At 29.8% G+C, this 14,803-nt stretch overlaps 1 non-coding gene across 1 annotated transcript; it reads right to left on the reverse strand.

Moving 5' to 3' along the window:
* Positions 1-8,348: 8,348 nt before the first annotated feature.
* Trnas-uga (transfer RNA serine (anticodon UGA)) lies at positions 8,349-8,430 on the reverse strand. The gene has a single exon. It is a non-coding gene; the product is annotated as a tRNA-Ser (tRNA).
* Between the last annotated feature and the right edge of the window lie 6,373 nt (positions 8,431-14,803).

A 14,803-nucleotide genomic window follows, 5' to 3' on the forward strand; every position in this document is an offset into this window, starting at 1 on the left:
ACACTAATTAATAACACGATGAGTAAAATATATATTTTTTTACACACAATTTTTATATACGAATAATAATTTTTCACATAAAATAACCTATTTTGCGGCTCTTATATTTTTTTATAATAAACTTTTAAAATAAAATGTATGTTAAAATGCATCCACCTCAGTTTTTTTTTGTGGATCTGATCTGAATATTTCGGACAACGAGTAGCACATCTTTGAACAGAATATTATATATAACGATCTGTCAAGGTGTCAGTTCCTCGTTTAATTTATTGTTTTAATACATACAGTTCATAAAAGCTTTGTAATAGTTGAAGCACGTTAGAGTACAAGTTATGACATGATTCACTTAACGAGAATTGTATCAAATGTTATATTTTTATCTTACAGCATTTTTTACTATACGAGTATATATCGGCACAACGATGTTTAAAGCCAAAAGGGATAGTTATTTAATAAGTATTTTATTGTAGAGGGTAGACGATCATGTCATAGCGTTAGTGATTTCTTTAACAAAATTATTTTTTCTACAGATCTTTGTGTGATTTGTATTAAAGAACAGTAAATGTTTATTCATATCGTGATTTGTAATATGTGAAGATTAGTCATTCTATAACTTTTATTAAAAAGAAATACAATAACAAGTTGCAATATAAATATTGGATGTTTTAAAAATTAATTACTTAAACTTATGAAATGTTTTGTGCTTATTTGTATACTTAAGATTATTCGTGGTAACTTAATATTTAAAATGAAAAGAGCAAATGTAATGACTTCACAAAAACCACGTACATTCGCAAACGTTGGCGGTAGAGATACAGTAGTGTGAGAGCCATCCAGGAGGAAGACTATCTAATTGCAAGTGATGAAAATGAAAATGGAAAATGGATAAGCCGATTGTTGAAAAATAGTGGTAGTGACGGCAGCATTGCTAACGTCACACTTCTTAAAAATCATATTATGGTACTTCGACATATATATATTTTCTTTAAATATATAAAAACTTGTACAAATAAAAAAAAACATAGATAATAGATTCGTCTAGAACTTTGTTGTCATAAGATGTTAGGAGAAGGACGAACAATTGAAAATTTTGCAGACCAAAATATTCGTTATATTTTGGATATTATAAGATTTAACTTTAAGACGTTTCATTGGCTTGGAACAGATTTGCAAGGAAATTGCAAATTATTTTGCAAATTTCATGCAAAGTATGGCGTAACATTTAATTTTAAATTTACATATCAATAAAGAGTGGAAGAACAATGTTAATTCTCAAACCAATTTAATCTGAGTAGCTTAGTAAGTCCTTAAGCTTTATAATAAACCAACATTTTAAATAACTAACCATAGAAATTTAAAATAAATGATTGTTTTAATAAAAATGTATCTTGTGAGCTAAAACAGACTTAACCGTTTTATTTAATAATAACAAATTAATGCTTGTTAATAACACTGGCCTACAAAAAAAAAATTGATCTAGTGCAGATCTGTTCACATCCGTAGTCGGCAAAGTAGCTAGTTTGAACTAAATTGCGGCTACTAGATGTCAGCTGACAGCTCTGGTTTACCAACAATTCAGTTTATTAAATATGTATTCATCTCCTTTTTCATGAACAAGAGCTGATATGAAAAATGTAACTAGTTTTTTGTATCAGCTCACAATATATACCCAAAATAGTAGGCCAGTGTAATGTAAGTTAACTATTAGGTTTGCGTCTATATCAATTTCTTCAATATTTTAATACAAATGAAGAACTAATTTTAAAAGTTGATATAAAAATGTTAATTTGCTTTAAATATTGTCAAGGACAGTAGAAAACAATACAATAATCTATTATAAAGAACACTTGACACACCGTCTGTGGATATTGATTAATGTTCGTAATCGAACACAATTATATATTTTTTGATATTACAATTTGAACAAGTAATATAATGACTGAAGATGTTTATTTTCGTTAACTTCAAAGATATCTTAAGGAACTTTAGGCAAAAGTTGTTCAGCTGTAATTCAAGTATAAACTAGATTACACTGGATGAAACAAGTCCTAGTTCTCTATGAAGATATATTCGCGACTCAGCTTCTTAGGAAAGTCATAATTAGCTACAGGAGTAATTTAATTTTCGATACTACAACAACATTTTTCATTTTTTTCATATCTTTTTAAAAAAATAATTAATTAATAAATAACTACCATTTTTTTTTAAATACCTACGTAATGAATTTTAGAGGTATTTACGAATCGTCGAGGTTTGGATTTAGAACATTTTATTTCGGTCATTTAATTTTTTTTTTAATCCCAAATCTCGGTGTACAAAAATTCATGAACCAAAAGATTCAGCTATATTAGTAAACGAAATATAATAATTCAGTATTCAAACTAAGGATACTTATGAAACTGAATATATAGATATTTGAAATTTCTATAAAAAAGGTTTTTTTGTGTTCAATTAGTTTGAGTAATTTTCGCCCTTTTCTGAAAAGAATTTTAATATGAAGGACAAATTCCTGAATTTTTTGTAATTAAGATTACTAAAATACAAATGATGGTTAAATATTTAATACTAACGTATTAAATCCAACGAGGTAGAGTTTTCACAATTAACACAATTCCGTAAAGAGTTAAAGACAGAATTAAGACTTGTCAAGTTTTTACGTCATATAAAATATATTACAATTTAAAATCAATATTCGATATATTTTTATTGTGAATAACTATAACGCAATTTCCTATAATGACATTTTTAGCCAGTTTGACATAGCAGTTAACGTAAAGAGAGCTTTGCAAACTTTAGGCTTTTAGTCATATTAAGTCAGTAATTTTTGTTACACGGTTACTTGAGAGAGTTTTAAAATTGGTATTTCAATAAAAAAATATATAAAATGTCAAAATATAAATGTAATAGCAAAAATAATGTTTTTGGTTTTAACTACATACCAAAAAAAAGTAAGTAGTAAAATACGATAAAGGCATCGTATAGGCCTTAAGAGACGAAAACTCTTAGCATTCAATGGATTCACCGTGCGGATGCCGGGTCCATCGCGTTGCAGGGAGAGGAACTTCACAGTGCCTGGGACTTGCGACCCAGGTATAGGTTTAAGGGACCCCTATCTAACGCATGTTAAAACGCTCACCTCCACCGTCCAAGTTCCTCTCTCTACCTAACCAAATTTGAAGAATGAGTAGTACACAAAATAGATAAAAGGGTATAACCCTGGTATGAAAGAGGAAGAAGGAAAAAAGAAAAAGAAAAAGTATGCAGAATGAAACGCACTAGCGAAGCGAGAACTCGTATGAAAGAATAATAATATAGCAAACAAGGTTTCTGACTAAGTCCGAGGGACTAGGCATAAAAAAAAGAAAAAAAAATACTAGCCACTGTGAATAATATGTTTAAGATATAAAGATAAAGATCCGTCAAGGAAAAGGTGGCATTAAAGGAGAATAGAATTTCAGTATAATCTCGATTATTCTGAATATTATACACTTATTCTTTATTATGCTTATGCCAAGAATATTTGGAAAGTTATCTTCAAATATACATACATCCAAGTATATTATTAATAATGCAGTCTAGTACAATAACAGGTGCGGTGTAGCGCAAGGCATTCTGCTTTTGTGGTGAAATAAATATCTCTAGCGGAGTTACATATTGAGAGGAAACTCGAAAATATTCCAATGTTGAACATTTTAATTTACTTGACGTAAAAATTGTTCAACTTTTAATATTGTAAATAATTTCCAAATTTTGTTGAATTCGCATGAAGGAGATGGATGTGAAGAATTAAAATTAACAGAATAATACGTCTTATTCCTTTTTTAGTGTGTTTTGAAGATCTGTTTTGCTTTTTTTAAATGTACAGTAAATAGAATGAGAAATAAATAACACGTTTCCGGGCACGAATTTATTTCAGCGATCTTACTGAAAATTAGAATTCACTGAGCTCGTTAAACTGTCTCTACCTACTCAGCATTAAATTATGCGCCTAGATAATTACATTTGTTTTTTTTTTTTGGCTTTGGTATCACGCTCCGAATTTTCTGGTTTAGAAATGAAATAAAGAGTGAGTTTTAACACTAATAATCATAGCAGTTTAAATATTCAAAAGAAAGTACAATTACGTTTTCTCAGAAGCTTTCAATGATTTATAATTAATGTATTAGATGAGAGGAAATAAATAAATTGTTACTATTATCCGATAATACTGAAATATATCTTAAATATGGTCTTTATTTATTCATTTAACAAAAACAAAAAGAGGCTAAAAACAACAATTCGGAGTTTTATAATATATTATAATAATATGAAATGCGTAAAGCCACGTTTTTGTCACACTTAGTTTGGTTTATGAAGTATTTCTAGTTTAACTTGAACATAGAGGTTTTCCATTTCTCAAAAGTTCAACGCGGTTAAATATGGACACTTATTTTATGAGAATTAAGAAAAAAATCAAAAGTTAACTGGTATTATAAAAAAAAAAACTTGCATAGAGGCCTGAGGAGGACCTTTATTTCATATAATTTTATTTTAGAGTAATTGCTATAACTCTATAAGTACACATAACTTTCCTTCACATTTTAACAACAAACACAATAATTAAAAATATTGTTAATTTATTACCGTTTTGATAGGAAAATTTATATTTTCTGATATATAAAATTTATGATGAATTAGTTTCAAAAAAGGATCAGAGAAAATATAATCTTTACTTGCATCAAACTAATATAATTTGATTAAATAATTTCATCGAGTAAAACGAAATTTAAAATATTTTGTTGTCAACCTATCAATAAACACTTAAATTTCTCTTTTAATTATCTATATATACACTCATATACATATAATTATGTGAATTATTTCAAGTATTATCACTGTAAAGTATTTGGATTTCACTAAAATATTCTTCACAGACAGGGCAATCATATTTTAAATGGTTTTCATTCATTTTTCTTTAAAATTCCTCTGTGCACACTGGAGGAGAATAGAGATAAGCAAATCCCTAACTCAGAATGGATTTGCTTTCATTTTATCTGAGTAGCAGAATCAGGTTACTCATAAAAGTATTATTCTTTTAATTTTGAAAAACCAATTTGTAAAACTACGTCAAGGAAAGAAATTGCTGAAGTAGTAAATCTTAAAGCCTTTAACATACATTTTCTTCTTATTTCCGTCACAGAAGTCGCCGGCTTTTCCGCCGTTTCAATTGCTATCAACGCTTTAATGTTCACTTCAACCATCATTTTACATTTTGATAGTATTGCACTTCCGTCCTCTAATTTAGATGCGAAAATTACATGGTAAAACTCCATTTAGGAACCAAAACGACGAAACAGGTTTATATGGTTTTTAAAATTATTTCTGTTGAATTCGTGGACAGGTAAAAATAAGTACGAGTATATGAACATATATACAACCCTACACTTTATTTGTGTCTGTACGTTAAGACCGTAATTTAAGAAGGTTCCTTATTAATACCACAAAAATTACGATATTAATATTTTTTTTATTTACTCTTCATGGCACTTGTCAGTCCGTCCGGCAGTTTGTTGAGATTTTAATTTATTTAATCCGAAATATTTGTTAAAATAATTAATAACTAAAAACTTCTAACATATAAAAAAACCTTATATTATTTTATCCTTTATTTCCTCTGTATCTGTTTCGTTACGGCAGAGCTTTGTTGTTATCTCAACATACAATTTATTCCCAACATTAAGCGATATCTGTGTCGGCTCTAATTGTAACAAATAATACAAATTGTACGACCCTTATACTTTTGTTTTTATTTCATTTTGCAAAAATCCTTTGTTTGGGGTCAAAAGTTCGTCAGCTTTTTACGTCGCACCATTGCTATAACTTATTATTTAGAGGAGACGGTTTATATTAATTTATTGGGGGTTCAATATGTTTGGGTTGAATACAAAAGATGTTTTTATTAAAATGACAACAAATTCTTATAATCATTTCTATTAGTTGCAGAAGTTTAAGAAGATGAACAAAACTCTTATATTAATTGATATTCTACTTGAGACTCATTGTTTTCTAATAAGTAATAGTAATTCGAAAGTTTTTAAATGTACTGGAAATTTCATTAGTGTTATAAACAATATAATTAGAAATAAAACAATAAAGAATGATTCAAAGTAATATGCTTTCACGCCTGGGTTAGCTTAATTATCATAATAATAATGATCACTAAAATAACTTCTTTGGACTTATTAGTGTTATTTTTTTGCTTAATATTTATGTAGTATATAGTAACTAGAAGTTGAAAAGGGTTTTTGATTTACATTAAAGCACGATAAGTAGTAACTTCATTAATTGTGTTAGATAACTTGATATATAACAGCAAGACTTAGTAACAGGAATGAACTGATAAGTAATACCAGCGTATGGTCGGAGATAAAACATGCTGTTTATCAGATAAAAGGGATTTTGTTGGATCGACGGGTTTGTTAAATGAGCATCTCGCGATGGAAATAAGATTCTGTTTACGGAAACAACAAATCGCAATGTTCAATGCCTTATTACATCTGTGATCCAGCTTCGTTCACAAACTGATTTCAGTCTTATTTCAGAATTACAGAGACGGATAAGATACGAACAAAACAGTTAAATTGAAATTGAGAATCGCCGCTTCTAGATTTTTCTTACTTAGATAATGTGCTCTTCTAAGTATAATGGAATACTATCTTCATTGCAGAGAACTGCTCTTAATGTATAACCATTCTGTATCTCTCCAATCTAAATGTTTAAGGTAAATAGTACGAAGGAATTCATAAAAATATAAATAAGGATCAAAATCTTCTTTTAATAAATAGCCATCTAAGACGATCATTAAAAAGTATACAAATAAAAATATAAAACAAAAACATCCACGGATGTACGTATTATGTTAATGAAGAGAAAAATCAGAAGCTGCTGTGAGCACATTGTAATTAGTTGAGCAAAGGTTGTTAGGTTTATTTAAGTAAGTAAATTGCAGACTCTGGTTTATAGTAAGAGTAAATTTATTTATAATTTTCTAATAACCTTATAGTGTAAAAAAAACATAGACATCAAAACATATTCTGCAATCTTGGTCCATATTAAATGTTATTTTTGAATAACTTATATATTTACTCCGTCAAGAAATATTAAGACCACGACAATCGATCATGCAAAATTTTGTTATACGCTTAACTTTATAGAAACAGAAACCAGTTCTGATTACTATTGCCTGTCAAATTAAAAAAAAATTGAAATCGCATTTATAATATTAGTAGAAATATATCTTAATAGAAATTGTAATCAGTGACTTGATGACATCAATAATAATTTTGTTCACAATGAAATATTAGAGATTAATGTAAAGTATATTAAGTTGATAAAACTCTTTGGCAAATAATTCAATATTAGGTAACAATTCCAAGAGTCTTATACTCGTGATAACTTCTAAATTAAATGTCCGATTGGGATGAAACAAAAAGTATTTTACCTCTCCATGAATGCTCTTGATAACATGTTGCATCATTTGAACAAAGACTCATATTACGATACACATTTAAGGTAGTTCCTTTCTTTAGCTCATTTAATTATTTTTTTTGAACCCAAGAGCAGATATCATGACTAAACTATGACAGTTAGGTTACTATACGCTCTCGCGGACATTTTTCTTGATTTTAACGGGACCTACAAATGCGTAGTACACAAATTTGTTGTATTGTCAATAGTTTTGTTAGAACAAGCTGAAATAGGTTTTCAAGTATACACCATGGGTTTCAAATTAGAAATATTCATACGGAAAACATTTTTTTTGAAAATTAAATATAGCCTACAGCCTTTTTCAATAAATAGACTATCCAACACTGAAAAAAAAATCTAATCGGACCACTAGTTCCTGAGATTAGCTCGTTCAAGCAAACAAAGTCTCCTAATTTATAATATTAGTTTAGATATAAACTTAGATCTTGTAAATACATTTAAGTAGCTTAAAAATAATTATGATGCACTAAAGTTAAAAGCTCTGTTATAAACTGATATTAAAACTGTAAAAGTTTTTAATAAGGTAATAAAAAATTCCATAGCACTTTTTCCATTTCATAAGACGTCATCCTTTATAAATTGTTTTCGTAATAAGGTTTTAGAGTAGGTTATTAACATGTTAAAATGTATGAGACACTTTTTTTTAAATAAACATAGTTTAATTGAGTTTAGACTTGAGTCTAGACATGAACCCTGAAGTCTAAACTTCTGAAAACTAAGTTAACAACATTTTATGATCGTTTTTCCTTATTAATTTCGGTTCAAAAAATATATTGATGCAATCAAAGAGTTTTGGACGCAATTGTATTTAAAAAAGTCTCCGCTGAGGACAGGATTCGAACCTGCGCGGGTAAAACCCATTGGATTTCAAGTCCAACTCCTTAACCACTCGGACACCTCAGCACGTATATTATATTAAATGATCAACTAAGTTTCCTCAGTAACAGTACTCATTAGACTCTCTATAAACTATATTTACTCAGATGTTAACCGTTTCGCTCTACTTTTATAAACTGTGTCACCTGAACACAGACCCTGAAACAAGACGGAGCAATAAGATCTCATCTTTGTAAATTATATTTGCAATGTGTCCCTATTATAATATATTTTATATAATTAAGGAAGCATTATCTTTGTCAACAGAACTAAGAAAAAATATGCAGCTAGGTTTAAAACCGATATAAGCTCAGTCAAAGAATTAATATATTCCCAAATATTTAGGCTTCTTTGTGTTTTTTCTTCTTTTTTTCTTTGTGAGCAGAACTTGCTTAGTTCTTGTTTATTACAAGTATTTTTATATTGTTGGGAATGTTGTTAAATAAACTTTATGTCGTTTATATAAAATGGTTTGTATATTTGATCGGAGTTAATATTGTCAGTGGATACATAAGACCTATTAGTTTGTTGTGTGTATTTGTGTGCGGACGACTCTGTTTATAGATCCATTAAATAAAGTAGACGAAAGAACTTTGAAAATACTATCGATATTTTACTCAAACAGGAATACACGGATTTTGAAGAGAAATTGCTAATTAATATTATGCTTAAGAATTTTTTATTAAAGTAGTATTTTATTTTAAGCTTTAAACAGTCACTTGTATGTTTAATATTATTATTGTTGCTGTAGGAATTTCAGATATCAAACCTTATTATCAACGGTTGTTGGTTCAAGATTTTACATAACTTTAATTTAGTAAACAACCATTAAACTTTATTGAAATTACTGTATTCGAGACACTGCGAAGTCGCACCGGAGATAGCGGGATCAAGGCTGTGTATACTATATAGCATGGAATTATACGTCAGGACAACATAATGTAATGGTTTTTGTTAACCAATTCATTTTTCTACACTAATGTTATAAAGCTGCAGAGTTTATTTGTTCGTAGACGGTAATCTCAAGAACTCCTGATCCTGATTTGAAAAATTATTTCAGTGATAGACAGTTCATTTATCGAAAAGGGCTATATATATTTTTAAAACCTTAGAGTTCCCAAGAAAATTGCTACTTACTATCCCAAGGTGTAAAATTGAAAACCTATTTATGCGTTCGCCACGAAACTACTGATAATACTACAAAATAACGTTTTATAGATCCCATTACGATCTAGAAAAGTGTCTGCGACCGTATATAGTATCTAACTGTTATAGTTTACTCACGGTATCTGCTTTTGTTTCAAAAAAAATCATTATTAAATCATTTGAAGAAAGAATCTTATCACGATGATGAGACTCTTAGAATTGTTACCTAATATTGAATTATTTACCAAAGTTTTATCAACATAATATACATAATATTAATCTTTAATATCTCATTGTGAAAACCATTGTCATTGAAATGATCAACTCACTTAATTTCAATTGAGATCTCAGTATAGTGTCCTTACTCATATTATAAATGCGAAAGGAAATCTGTCTGTCTATCTGTGGAATTATGAAGTGCAGTTTGGGTTCAGTGGCCGCAGTGACAGAGAACAACTCTGATGTTCACGCGGATGGAGTCGTTCGTAAAAACTAGTTTATTATATTTATTTCCCTGTATAGTTACGATGCGAATAGCCTCTGTATGTGATGATGTACAGTCTTTATATCCAATTCCATGTGTCTGAAATATGTCAAATTATAAATGTTTAGTCGAGAAATATCATAAGAAAAATAAGACCAGATATATTTTTCTTATTTGAACATGTCAATATTATTTTGAGACTAACAACATTTTGGACTTAGTGAGGAATATAATTATGGTATTAATGTGACTGATAGTACTAGTTTTTTGCTAATACTATTTCCTTTCAATCAACATCATCGTGTATCTGCATATTTACCTAAATTTTATCCGTGGTACTGTTTGCTTTACTCACAGTTCCACAATTAAAGGCCCATTGACATTCTCTGGAATATGAGATTTTACGATTGGAAGCTAAGAGGAATAATATAAAACTTAACGATAATGATGGTTTCTAATGTAAACAGGAATTAGGTAGGACTATGCAATCTGTAGATTGTAGAGCCTATTTGTGGTCAAATTACTGGACCTCGAACGTGGGTTGGCTCGACCGGAGAAATACCACCCTCTCACAGAAAATCGGCGTGAAGAAGTCTTTAACGGCTGCGTTTCGTCCACTGAGTGAGAAAGCCGGTTGCCCTGTCCCTTTTCCCATTCTTTCCTCTCCCTCTTCCCCAAATTCAAGTGGCAACACATCCGCAAAACTATTTTGCGGATGTCCATGGGTGACAGTACTACTTCCATCAGGTAGGCCGTCTGCTCGTTTGCCACCTTCGTCATAAAAAAAAATACTTTACATCGATAGTCTCGAGAGGGTAGTACTAGTCCAATATAAATAGTGTTATTACACCGGGTGAATGAACTGATTACTTTTAGAATCTGCTAACTGAATTATTTTTTTATTTTTTTAATTTGTTAGCGCACAATAAAATAAAATGAATATAGTCAAATAAAGCAAATTAAATATTATTAGTAATATCTGATGCCAGCTATTTAGACCACATTTTTAGATGTATTAATTGTATACGAAATTCGTTCTCTTTTTTTCGACTTATAAAATCGTGATACGTCATTTATAAATTATACTTGAGTGAAATACCTATAAGTTTTATGTTAATTATACCATTAATATTTTTTTGTGAAAATTCCATTATTTCCCTTTTGCGTTCCGAATTATTCAAATGGGAAATGGAATCAATTAAACAGCGAGTAATTTCATTCATAAACGTCAGTAATTATTCTGTGAGGTAATAAAAACCGCTGAAAGCAATAAAATGTGCGATGATATTGAAACCGCGTTTTTATATTATAACGTAAGATCTGTGATGTCATTGTGACATTGGAAAATATAAGATTAAATAATGTATACTAAGATTATACTCGTAATGTAATTCCTTTACTTTTTATTTAAACTAATTTGGATCAAGGGTGTTGAATGTTGCACACAATCATTACATGCTCTTTAATAGAGTTTTATATTTACAGAAATATTACTAGTTTTTTTTAATCGCGATTATGTTCTTTTAAAATCGGCTGAAACGTGAAAGAATGATTATCAAATAATAAACTTTTATCGTCCTATGGGGAAGCAAGAGGACTCAGGAGGGTTGGTTCAAAAGGTACAGGATCATTCCTTGCTATTAAAACTCTCTGAGGATTGTAGTAAAAAGTAAGCCTTCTTATAGTCTAATATCTTAATTCTATTGTTTTATGAATATTATAATATTGAGATTAAAGTAAATCCGAATTAGAACAAAAGCTTAACAAGAGGACATTCCAGTAAAGACAGGGGTTGTCAGGTGTTTAATTTAACTGTTCTGTGCATTATTCGGAACTTCATATCAACAACAACTCCATAGAGATGATTTAGAACACTTAATATACTCACTAAGGCATCACGTTTCGCTAGGTTCTACTAGAGGGATAACCGCTAGTAGTGAAACTCCCATCCCACTTTAAGATGGATATGAATTTAAATAATACCTTAAATTTTTAGCTTCAGACCGAGTTTTGAATAATTAGGTTTTAAATATTAAAACCTTTGTAACAATCAAGTCTCACTTAATTTGTTTTCAATGTTTATATTAAAGATTTATTTCTGTTTTCTATTGGTAATAAACATTGCTATCACAAAACTGAAGGAGTACAACTATAATTGAACAAGAGACGCCTAAAAAATTCGTATATTCATCTTCATTTATCTTTTCTTAATTGTTTAAAACTATTGCCGATAACTATTATCAAGAATTTAAAATATTGAAAAGAAAACTAGATTAATAAAAGTATTTAATGGATCGGGAACGAGCGAGTGATATCTATTGTATAACAGGGCGGTCTTGAAATTTTCGTGGTAGTTCAGGGAACATTTAAAAGGTTAGCAAATATGAAAACAGTCAGAATTAAATTTAAAAACTAATATATTTTTGGATATACTACGCGGATTTTATTATTTTAAACCTACATAATCCCGACGTTTCGGTTACTTTTCAGCAACCGTGATCACGGGCAGACGAGATGTGAGTGTCTGTCAGTTGGTCCTTGTTATTTATCACCTACCGCCATCGATTTCTTAAATTTCTGGCGTACCGCTTTAAATTTTTATGTTACGTTAACTACTTATTTATCCTCATCTCCTCATCCTCAACTATAATATTATGATGCCTGGGAGAAGACGACTTAGCTTAGGTCGTCGTAGTCAATCAAATGTGTGAAGAGATACCTTACGTGCTAATCGCACTGATGACCAGAGAGAGACATATCAAGATAATAGTCGTTTTTTTTTAGTTTTGAATTGACTGTAGCTGTAAGCATAATGGCTTTAACAGCCAATGGGACCGACCCGTCAAGTTCGGACCTGAAAGGTCCGGAGAGTAAGGACACAGTCGTATTGCTATGTCTGAACTGCGTTCTTTATTGAGTGAGAATAAAGTTGATAGGTTTAGAATGCAACTAGTTCTTACACATTAAACACAATAACAGCCAAACAAATGCAGTGCTCCTGTGATTCTGCAACGAACTGCATTCCACTATTATCTTGCAATGTATTATTGTGCTGATAAATCGGTAGCAATTGGACAAATGACAATAATTTGTAGATAGTGTTAGGGGTTATGTTGTGCTGATGTCCCATCACCATATACTTCACACTCTTTAATTTCTGGGAGTGGTAATGATGCTAAGCATTTCTTGGCCAACATTCAGAAATATATAATATAACAGTTGTTTGCAGATGACATTATACAGGATTATTTTATGCCCCCTTTCAAGGTGTTATACCCTAATATTTTTTTATAATATTCAAGTTTGTTTTAACATATCTAAGTATTGGACAAATGTTTTAAAATTACAGATACAGGAACAAATTTATCACTTACTAAGGTCGCTGTTACCCCTACCAGTTGTGGATCATACATTTTTATAAATTTATTTTATGGGCAATTCAAATGTGGAAGTTGAAAAGTGTTGTGCTCACAAAAGAACCATTACAAAGTTCAAGTATTACAAATGTTTTTTCATCAGAACAACAATCTAGTGAACATGTTCAATGTTCAAAATAGCTTTGGATCGGATGGATGCCGTCTGACATCCAAAATATTGTCATTCAACTACAAAACACCTGCCGGTGAACACACGAGCAGATTTAATTAATCCACCATTGACGATCGTCAAGATATATCACTGTGAGGAATTTGCTTTGTTCATGTTTTATAATATTGTTTTTGTCTTTTGTATTGTTTTAGTTTAGCATTAATTTATAAATATTTTAATTACTTAATATAATCATTTATTATTCTTAGTTTTGAGTGTCCAAATAAAAATAGGTTACATTATAAATTTGTTTGATTTTAGAATGGGTATAAATCAGCAGGTACTTAGTATTATATTAAAGAATTATTTTTTTACGCAGATGAAGTCGCGGATTACAGCTAGTGAGGTATAATAAAATACTTTCACGTTAAATAAAACCAGAAAATAAAACTATGTTTTCCTCGTTTACTTGACGTATTTTGTTATTCTACATTTTACCCAACCTTTGTCATCTAAGACGCTGTCGTCTCGTGTGCTCGTGACCACGTTTACTATAAAGTCGTGGAGATGTCACAGAGCCAGGTAAAATGTAGAATAATAAAATAAACGGCGGAAACCCGAAAATAACAATTGCATCTAAATGCTTACTCACGACATATTTAGATTGAATTGTAAACAGAAACATTATTTAATAATCTTAATAAGTACTTAGTCTTACTTCAATCCAAATTATTGTATCGTAATAAAATATCAAATTGTTATCATTATAGCACATCCTTTATTATTATTTTTTGAACTTCAAAGACAACTTCAGTATTACTGCTTCGGTCACTTTAACGTATAATAATGTTTTTTTTTTATTATTTAACAATCAATTATATACGTTGAAATTAGTGCTGTAACTGTTGGAGTTGTTGCACTACTTATATTATTAATAAAACAACTAGATTGATGTGAAACAAATATATATCGTCAATGTCATTTATTCTTTAGAAAGTGAAATCTAAATATTGAAGTATTTGTTTCATACATCAAGATAATAAACGAACGATAATGATCTACGTATGTCCTATGTATAAATAGGACTTATAAGTGTAACACTGATGGTATAAGTGAGTAATTTGAATTTCAACCTAAATAAAACCGTTTTGACGGAGAAGGTAGCAGTAAAATAAGCAAGCTGAAGTCACTATCAAGTTAAACATAACTTGTTCAAGAATCAGATCGCTCCGTGGTCGTTTA

Source organism: Danaus plexippus, chromosome 6 (genome assembly GCF_018135715.1).
Source record: "Danaus plexippus chromosome 6, MEX_DaPlex, whole genome shotgun sequence".
In the NCBI taxonomy this organism is placed as follows: Eukaryota; Metazoa; Arthropoda; class Insecta; order Lepidoptera; family Nymphalidae; genus Danaus; species Danaus plexippus.